General features: G+C 32.9%; 1 protein-coding gene and 1 non-coding gene across 2 annotated transcripts in view; one reads left to right on the forward strand and one right to left on the reverse strand.

Annotated features, from left to right (window-relative positions):
• Positions 1–10,658, reverse strand: part of LOC145265707 (S-crystallin SL20-1-like) — a 296,744-nt gene that overhangs the window by 30,997 nt on the left and 255,089 nt on the right. The gene's annotated exons all lie outside the window — the stretch shown is intronic.
• Trnar-acg (transfer RNA arginine (anticodon ACG)) lies at positions 8,473–8,545 on the forward strand. The gene has a single exon. It is a non-coding gene; the product is annotated as a tRNA-Arg (tRNA).

A 10,658-nucleotide genomic window follows, 5' to 3' on the forward strand; every position in this document is an offset into this window, starting at 1 on the left:
TATCATATTTAAGAGTATTTTACGACCGGGCTTTGCCGGACGTTCGTGCTAGCTTAGATAAAGACATTTGCAGTTTTCTATATGTAAATCAGGCATGCGGCATATATTACCTGCGTTGAGCAGATCATATATGTCGCAAGGCTTTTAAAACAGCTCCTTTTCGGTCAACTCTCCAAAGGAAAAACATACGCAGAAGGACAGGGGAAACTTTGCAAGGACAATCTGAAGGTATCCCTCAAACAGTTTGGTTTGTATTCTATCTCATGGGAAAAACTAACACAGGAGACATGTTTCTGACGTGCTGGAACTCATAAAGTGCCTACAATTTCTGAATCCGCACGCAATGAAGAACGCAAGAGAAAACGTGATATTAGAAAAGACAGAACAATGAACATCTCCATTTATTATTCCTAATGTTCATAAATGAACTCCCTGATAAAATAGTCTCTGAGATGGGTATATTTGCTGATGACACCACGCTCTATAACAGGCATGGGAGAACACAAATGAACACATATCTAAGGAAATGGCAGAAACACTAAAAGAAGACCTCCCATCTGTTGTAGAATGGGGACAGAAATGGATGGTCATATTCAATGCTGCCAAGAATAAGCTTGTTTCCTTTAATAATTACAAGAAACTATCTCCACCACCAAATATGGCTAAAAGTTCATTATCTGAAAGTACTTCTTTCAAACACCTCAGCTTAACGTTCACATGGAACATGAATTGGAGGTAATAGATTAATAGCATTTTCACTGCTCCTGCAAGACAGGTAGGCTCTCTCTACTGTGCTAGAAAGCATCCTGTACCTCTACAAGGCCACTATGTGCCCATATATTGAGTATTGTTGTCACATTTCGGCTGCTGCATCTGCTACTAGTCTCAAGCACCTGTACAGGGTTCAAAAGAGTGTCGCCAACCTGATAGGTTCTTAACTGTCATCAAAGCTTCCGCCTCTGTCCCATCGATGAAATGTTGCATCCCTTTGCCTTTTCTACAAGTATTTGATTGGTGAATGTTTTGAGGAACTACAAGCCCTTATACCCCGTCGACGTAAATACCCCCCCCCCGCCAAAACCGACAATCAGTAACATCTCACCTATACAGTAGAGATCCCTAGATGTAAGAAAGCCTTCTAATCCAATGGTTTCTTCCCCCAGAACTGCTAGACTCTGGAATTCCCTTCCGGATTCCTGTTTTCCCAACTGTACTGACATACAGAAGTTCAAGTGTAATGTGAACAGACACCTTTTTGCTCAACTCCCTACATAGTATCCCAGAAACGTACGTCTCCGATAGTAGCCCCCTACATCAAAGTGGCGCTGTGCCTTGTTTGGAGTAAAAGTGGAATTAATGTTCTTTTTTTTATTTTCTTTTAATATAGAATTATCCCACCGGTGTCCAACATGTGGGAAATACTTCAGGGCTCGAATCGGTCTAACAAGCAATATTCGAACCCATAAATCAAGTGTATGATCACGATCATTTTCGCAAGCGATGGATGAGCAGTATATATATATATATATATATATATATATATATATATATATATATATATATATATATATATTTATATATATATATATCATTCAAACACTACCTTGTTTGAATATATAGTTAAGTGTCTGTTTTAGTCATTTAAAACTGCTTAAAAGCTTCACCGCTCACTCATTTATCGACCAAATTTCAAACAATTATTACAGTTTATAGATCACCTTCTCAGCTATATTGTGAAAAAGATTTTCAACTTTCGTTACGTAAAATAAAAGTTACGATAAATTTTCTGGTTTTCAATATCGTAAAAATGTGTAAAGAGGTGAGCGACGTTTTTTATGACTGGTTTACATAGCAGCCACGTCGCTTCAGTGACTACTGTTGCTACTAATTCACGGCTGTTGTGGGAAGAGGAGTAACTCGTGAAACAGAGAGTATGAAATGAATGAATGAAGGGGATTTTATTGAAAGCAGATGAGTGTCATTGTTACTATATGTGTTTACGGGGGCAAGAAATATAAGACCGAAATTAAACAAAGAACGAGTGGATTTATTGGAAGCCTGGAAAATCATGGATTACAATAGAAAAACACGAGCATGAAAAGTAATATGGTTAAGCTTAAACATGGAAAAGTAAAGAACTAGAAATCTGGAAAAGAAAAGGACAAGTTATTCTAGTAAAAAATATAATCAATTTAAAATATTGTAACATTAATAATTGAGTATGTAATATTAGAACTTAAATTTTGAAAATTCTTACGGCTGCAACATTTTAAGTTATAAATTTATTTTATTTTTAATAGCATATCTTGTCCTTTTCTTTTCCAGTTTTAATAACTAGTCTTTCCCTGTTAAAGCTTAACCATATTACGTTTCATGCTCGCATTTTTCTAATATATATATATATATATATATATATATATATATATATATATATATATATATATATATATATAAGTCATCTTTTTAACTTTAATCTATAATTATATTTTTTCATGGGAGTGTGTTGTGTAGTACCGGTTTTGGTGCAATATACTTTTTCATGTAGCATTATATATTTGGAGTGGAGATATATAGTATCAGTTCTGTTGTTATGAGACAAACTTCCAATGAACTATTGTTTATAGTACATTTACTGTTGCCATGATGTCATCAATTTCTTTTTATTGAATGATATCTGAAGATACTAGATACTATCGTTTCTTTTGGAGGCATCATAGTATATTACCTTCAGCCATGATACTTTTAATACTTTAAAACTGTATTTCAAGAATCGCCTGTAGTGAGAATAGAACTTTCAAACCGCAGAAGAATCTTGCTTTCCGGACTGCTGGAAAACTGCTTCTGCGTTACCAGTTTTTAAGAATTCTGGCGGAAGAACTGACCCATTAAATCATCGCCTCCTCCAACTTTTCGCCAAAATATTTGAGTCCATAATAGATCGAGCTCTAATCCATCACCTTACAGATGCAAAACTTCTGACTGACCAACACTATGGATTTAGGCAAGCCCGTTTCACTGCAGATATCCTAACTATAATCTCTGAACGTATATACCATTCATTGGACATAACAGGGGAGGGAAGAGCGGTAGCTCTAGATATATCTAAGGCTTTTGACAGGGTATGGTATGAAAGTATTCTTTGGAAAATTAGATCATACGATATCACTGGACGAACGCTTAACGTAATTAAATCCTTCTTAGATAAGAGAAAAATTCAGGTTGTCCTTGACGGTCGCACATATAAACAATATGATATAAATGCGGGAGTGCCTCAAGGGTCTATCCTTAGACCTTTATTATTCGTAATATTCATAAATAAACTCCCCGACAAAATTGCCTCTGAGATGGATATATATATATATATATATGCTGATGACACCACGCTCTACACGACAAGAAAACAAATGAATATATATCTAAGGAAATGGTCACATTCAATGCTGCAAAGACCAGGCTTATTTCCTTCAATAATTACAAGAAACCTTCTCTACCACCAATAGCCATGGCCAAAGATTCATTATCTGAAAGTACTTCTTTTAAACTTCTCAGCATAACGTTCACAGGACACATGAGTTGGAAAAAATTACATTGAGCGCATTGCCAGGACCGCTGCGAAGAAGGTAGGCTCTCTCTACCGTGCTAGAAAGCTACTAACGCCTGAAAGCATCCTGTACCTCTATAAGGCCACCATTCATAGAGTATTGTTGTCATATTTGGGCTGGTGCATCTGCTAAAGTCTCTCACTCCTAGACAAGGTCCAAAAGAGAGTCTCCAAGGTCCGGAACTGTCATCTATGCTTCAGCCTCTGTCCCACCGATGAAATGTTGCATCCCTCTGCCTGTTCTACAAGTATTTAGTTGTTGAATGCTCTGACGAACTGCAAGCACTTGTGCCCCAACGGCGTAAATACCCCTGACCAACCCGACAAGCAGAAAAGTCTCCCCCCTACATAGTAGAGATCTCTAGATGTAAGAGAGCTTTCTACTCCATTAGTTTGTTCTCCAGAACCGCTAGACTTTGGAATTCCATTCCGAGTCCCTGTTTCCCCAAATGTACTGATATGCAGAAGTTCATGTGTAACGTGAACCGACATATTGCTGCCCAACTCCCTACATAGTATCCCAGTAGCTTATGTCTCTGATAGTAGCCCCTTACACCAAAGTTGCAATGTGCCTTGTTTGGGATGAAAATGTAATAAAAAAACATAAAATTGATTACTATTGAGGATATTTATTGTTTCTCAATCCTACATATAAATGTTCGCGAATTCAACAAGATACTTGTAATAAGGCCAAATCGACTCAAACTGTTTACTCAGCTCATGGAAAAGTTTAGTAAAATGTAAAATAAAAACTTGCTTCCTGTTCTGATGATTTCGAATACGGGAATCTCTACAGAATTTCACAATTAAATGAACAGTTTTTAGTTTTCCTTATTTTCCATCATTTCTGATAAGGAAAGTATTAAATAATTTTTAATTGTAATTTAGCTCCACCAATATAGAGTAATTTGTCTTATTCCTCGTTTTAGTTTATAGGGAATGTTTTCCATCTGTGGATACAGGCTTTTAGGCATTCGTTTCGCACATTAAGACAATCACTTTTGTTATATTGATTCGTCTCTTATATTTAGTGGAGTCAGATGACAAAACAAGTTCAATAACCAGGACGAATCATTCTCATTGTTTACTTTTTCCGAATAATACTCGATTCTGAGTCTTTGAGTATACCAGACCTTGATTATCTAACACTTAGAAATTACTATTGCGTCTCCTTTTATATCCGTTAAAGGCTTTTATAAATATTGAATCAAAATATTCATTCAGCTCGCAAAAAGATGCTTCAACCCGCAGAAAATTGTTAAGAAAATTTAGGGATGGGCCATTTTTCTTCTTCTTTGAAAACATCCGTCCGATTGCGACTGATGGTGGTGGAGAATTTATACAGAATTTTACAATTTAGACTTTCGAAAATAAAAAAATCTAAATAAAAATAAATAGGACAGACAAAGGAAAGCCTCGCAGTGCAGATTTCTTTATTTATTTTCTCCCCCGAGGAAGAGATAATCAGAGACATCAACATCTCGAAAATTAGAAACATCAACACCTACAATCTTGTGCGACACATTATGTTGGTAAATAAACGTAGCATAATTGAAAATTATTGAATATTTCGTTCTGATATTGTCATTATTTTTTTATATACTCGTATCCACGGTGTTTCCTATGAACCGCATTGATATAGCCTTCAGATACAACTCTTTTCGGTTTTAGATTGCTTTACATCCATCAGTCAAAATCAGGAAAACTCTTAAATAATTTTTTACTGTAATTTTTTTTACTAACATTACTGACTGCAGGATTGAACCTTCACTTTAATTTAAGTTCCACCTGTATAGAGGATTGAATCCTCACTGTTGTTGTATTATGCTGTACTCAGGAGTATAATAACTCTTTGATTTATAAATATATAAATCATATTTACTATGTATATTGGCGTAGGTATTGGCTCACGGCACATGCTGAAACTCGGTCTTCCTCAGTCGTCAAAGCAACTAAATTCAAGCCTATGTTATGTAACTCACTCTGACCCTTTTGACTATTGACTTGCGTCTTACCTTTGATGGCATTTTAGAGATTGACATTTTTCTCCTTAGAAGACAGTCGGCCAGTTGCGATTGATGAAAATGAAAAGCTCCTTGCAACAAGTGACAATAGATCTTTGCTCAAACAATTAATTTATGTTTTACAAAATAAAAATTAATCAAGAGCCCATTTTTCAATCTGATACATTTATGATACTATATATGAGTGATTCCCAAACATTTTATATTAGACTTCTTTAAATTGTAGTAATATAGTACTGATCTCTTTAAATGTTCACTGCATGTTATTGAGCTCTTTAAATTTTCTTAGCACACTTAAGTTTATGAGATTTTGGCAACACACTATTGAGCCCTGTAGATGTTTGTGGCACACTATTAAGTTCTTTAAATTTTGCAGGCAAACCAATGGGTTCTTTAAAATTCTGCAGCACACTATTGAGCTCTTTAATTTTTTGCGGTAAACTATTGAGCTCTTTAACTTTTCGTGGCATAATATAAAGTTCTGCAAATTTTCACAGCACACTATTGAGCTCTAAAATTTTTTGCGGAACACTATTGCGCTCTAAAATTTTTTGCGGAACACTATTGAGCTCTTTAAATTTTTACAGCAAACTTTTAAGCTCTTTAAAATTTCTGTGGCATAATATTGTGCTCTTTAAATTTCAGAAAATACTGATAAGCTCATTAAATTCTCAGACCACACTATGTAGCTCTTTAAATTTTTTACAGCACACTATTGAGCTCTAAAATTTTCGAAGCACACTATTGAGCTCTTTAAATTTTCGGGGCATATTATTGAGCTCTTTAAATTTTCGGGGCATATTATTGAGCTCTTTAAATTTTCGGGGCATATTATTGAGCTCTTTAAATTTTCGGGGCTCATTATTGAGCTTTTTTAATTTTTCGTGGGACACTATTCTACTCTTTAAATTATCTATGGCAGACGATTAAGCTCTGTAAATTTTCGTGACACACTACTAAGCTCTGTAAATATTCGTGGCACACTATTGAGCTCTTTAATTTTTCGTGGCACACTATTGGGCTCTTTAAATTTTCGTAGCACAGTATTGGGCTCTTTAAATTTTCGTGACACACTATTAAGCTCTGTAAATTTTCGTGACACACTATTAAGCTCTGTAAATTTTCGTGACACACTATTAAGCTCTGTAAATTTTCGTGACACACTATTAAGCTCTGTAAATTTTCGTGACACACTATTAAGCTCTGTAAATTTTCGTGACACACTATTAAGCTCTGTAAATTTTCGTGGCACACTATTGAACTCTTTAAATTTGCGTGGTACACTATTGGGCTCTTTAAATTTTCGTAGCACAGTATTGTGCTCTGTAAATTTTAGTGACACACTATTATTTATCCAAAATAGATCGTTAGATCAATGTTTATCAATATTGATACATATTATGGGACACTATTAAGCTGTTTAAATTTTCCTGACACACTATTGTGCTCTGTATATTTTTACAGCAGATTATTGAGCTCTTCAAATTTTAACTGCACACTACGAAGCTCTTTAAATTTTTGCAGCACAATGTATGGTTCTTTAAATGTTCACAACACACTTTGAAGCTCTTTAAAAAATTTTAGACGCTTTATTAAGCTCTTTTTTGGGACACTATATTAGTTTTTTTGTTAAATTTAAACAGCACACTATTAAACTTTTAAATGTTCACAGCACGCTATTAAACTTTTAAATTTTTACACCACACTATTATAATTTTTTAAAATTTTCACACCACGCACTTGAGCTCTTTAAATTTTCGATGATCACTATTATGATTTTTAAATTTTTCCTGGCACACAATTAAGTCCATTAAGTTTTTACAACCGAAACGCTTTTAAAATCACACTCAACAGAATCTAATCCACATCTTCAAAAATCAGAAATGACATAAATATTAGATAATAAATGCTTACAAAGAATCTGTTAATATTACAAACAAAATTAATCGTATAAAGCATCACAATATGTATCAATATTGATAAACATTGATCTAACGATCTATTTTGGATAAATACGTATGGGTGCATGGGAAAATAGTAGCAGCAGCAGCAACTGTCAGATGCATTGCCAGGATATTAGCAGCAGAAGCCGAAAAAAGCACATATACAAATTAGAATATGTGCACTGAGAGAAAAAGGAAAGTAAAAAAAAGGATATCACGTGGTTAGGTAAGATAAAAATCTGCGTCAAAGAAAATACACAAGTTAAACAGGAGAAATGGCTGCCAACGGCCAGTATGTGGTTGGAGTATGAACCACGGAATTAAAAATTTAAGCTGGTATCGAGACAAAGAGAAAAACAAAACGGCAATAAACGAATTGTGTTACAAAAAAAAAGAAAGAAAGAAAGAAAAGCACAGTCGGATTTATTTATTTTTGTTTGTTGTTCTTATCCGACGGTTCCGGATTCGACAGAGGTTTGGACTGTAACGAACAGGGTTCGAGCCTAACAGCCACGTTACAGGATTTCATTTCTTCTTTTTTTTTCATATTTAAACATCAGTATTATGTAATAATGTATGAGCATTTAATAATACAATCAACTCCGGTGGTAATCTATACTATTCATAAAATTCTAAACGTTTATTTATTTATGTGTGTGTATATATACAAGGAAAACTTTCGAACGAATGCACCGAATTGAATTTCCCCCCCTGAAAGGTGTGGGTGCCTAGATTGTCCTTATCTATATATGGTTCGTAACAAACAACGCCGAGTCACACAAAAAGCCAGAAATAAGGGTTTTGGGGCCGTTTCGTGGATTTGTCGAAAAAGTTATCTGCCCATATCAACTGAATTTAGTACTGTCTGTATACAGACGCGGTAACATTTCTCGGCATACGTACAGGACTTGTGGCGCAATGGATAACGCATCTGATTACGAATCAGAAGATTCAAGGTTCGAATCCTGGCAATTTCGTGATAATTTTAACCACTATTTTATTCAACGTTTGCACATTATCCTTCCTTACCCGTGAGCGTATTTTTGTTTTTTCGGTGATTTTGTTTTGAGCATATGGTAATTTTCCATATTCCGAGTTCACAGAGTAAGCATTGATGGTAAGACGATATTGAGTGTACTTGATGTTGAGTGTACTCGAATTTGTGTTTGACTCTGCGTTGTACTAGTGGTAAATAAAACAGACAGGAACTTTTAAATATACCGGTAGTTGGCACACGCGTCTCTCAATTTAGCTATGGAAGCACAAAATCTATACAATTTTCAATTATATTTTATGCTTATTTTTTAAACTTAATTAAGCATAGTTATTTGAAAATATATACGATGAGATTTTTTGTTTGTTTTTTTAAAATATTTTTTATATTTTTAATTGCATATCTTTTTAATATTTTTTTTATTTTTTAATCGCATATCTTTTTAATATTTTTTTATATTTTTAATCGCATATCTTTTTAATATTTTTTATATTGTTAATTGCATATCTTTTTAATATTTTTTATATTGTTAATCGCATATCTTTTTAATATTTTTTATATTTTAATTGCATATCTTTTTAATATATTTTTTATTTTTTATATCTTTTTAATATATTTTTTATTTTTTAATTGCATATCTTTTTAATATTTTTTTATATTTTTAATTGCATATCTTTTTAATATTTTTTTATATTTTTAATTTCATATCTTTTTAATATTTTTTTATATTTTTAATTGCATATCTTTTTAATATTTTTTTAATTTTTTAATCGCATATCTTTTTAATATTTTTTAATTTTTTAATCGCATATCTTTTCAATATTTTTTAATTTTTTAATCGCATATCTTTTTAATATTTTTTATATTTTTAATCGCATATCTTTTTAATATTTTTATGTTTTTATTTGCATATCTATTACAATCTTTCTGATCAATTATTTTTTTTTAATTTTTAATCGCATATCTTTTTATCATTTTTATTGAATAGCATATATTTACAAATAACTATGTTTATTCAAGTTAATATGTTTTATATTTTGTCAAACTATTTAAATATTTATTTACAGAAACAAGAAAAAACTATGAATGTGTCACATTTTATTACAGTTCATGAAGTTTAAAAAAGGTGAATGTGCAACAGTTTGAAATATTTTTAAAATGCGAATATTTCACATATGTTAGAAATACTAAATTCAAATAACATAATAAGTATGAATCCAGTTGATGATATTGCCGAAACAGTACTCTACTAAAAAACAAAAAATAAAACCTAAATAAGTTTTAAAAAATATAACAAAAAAATTATAAAATTTATAAAAATATATAAATATTTTTATCAATTATTTTCTTTTATTTTTAAATCCCATATCTTTTTTATACGATTAAAGAATGTTTAATAAAAAGTAGGAGTTGAAAAAAATAAACATGAAATATCATTGAAAATTGTATCGATTCTGTGCTTCCATAGATAAATTGAGAGACGCGTGTGCCAACTTCCGGTATGTTTAAAAGTTCCTGTTTTCTTTTATTTACCACTAGCACAACGCCGAGACAAACACAAATCGAGTACACTCAACATCAAGTACACTCAAGATCGTCTTACCATCAACGCTTCCCCAGTGAACTCGGAGTATTCACCAGCTATGACAACTTGTAACTTTCACCTATAACTACATCATAGACATCAGTGATCATTACACGGTTCACTGATGTGCCGTGGCACGGTCTTTGCGAACCACTGCTATAGAATAACGACCAGCCAAAACCGTTAGAAAAAAAATTTGGAATATGAAATTAAAGAAAGACTGGTGGGATGAAAGCATCAGACGTACTACACAATTGCAATTATTTGTTAGCTCTCTGGGTTATCAGATAACAAAGAAAATAAGCGTAGATAGTTTGGGTGTTAACCCTACAACTAGGCTTCTGATTAGCAGTAAACAATTTGCGAGAATAGTTATAGTTGATTAGGTCAAAGGGATTGCGTTTAAACGACAGAAGTATGAGATCAGCGTTGGACAAAGCTGATTGATATTGCATACAACATGGAAGGAAACAAGCGTTTTAACCCATTGCAGAGAAATTACGATGACTCA

This window comes from Euprymna scolopes, chromosome 40 (genome assembly GCF_053919585.1).
Source record: "Euprymna scolopes isolate OS-2025 chromosome 40, ASM5391958v1, whole genome shotgun sequence".
Taxonomy (NCBI): Eukaryota; Metazoa; Mollusca; class Cephalopoda; order Sepiida; family Sepiolidae; genus Euprymna; species Euprymna scolopes.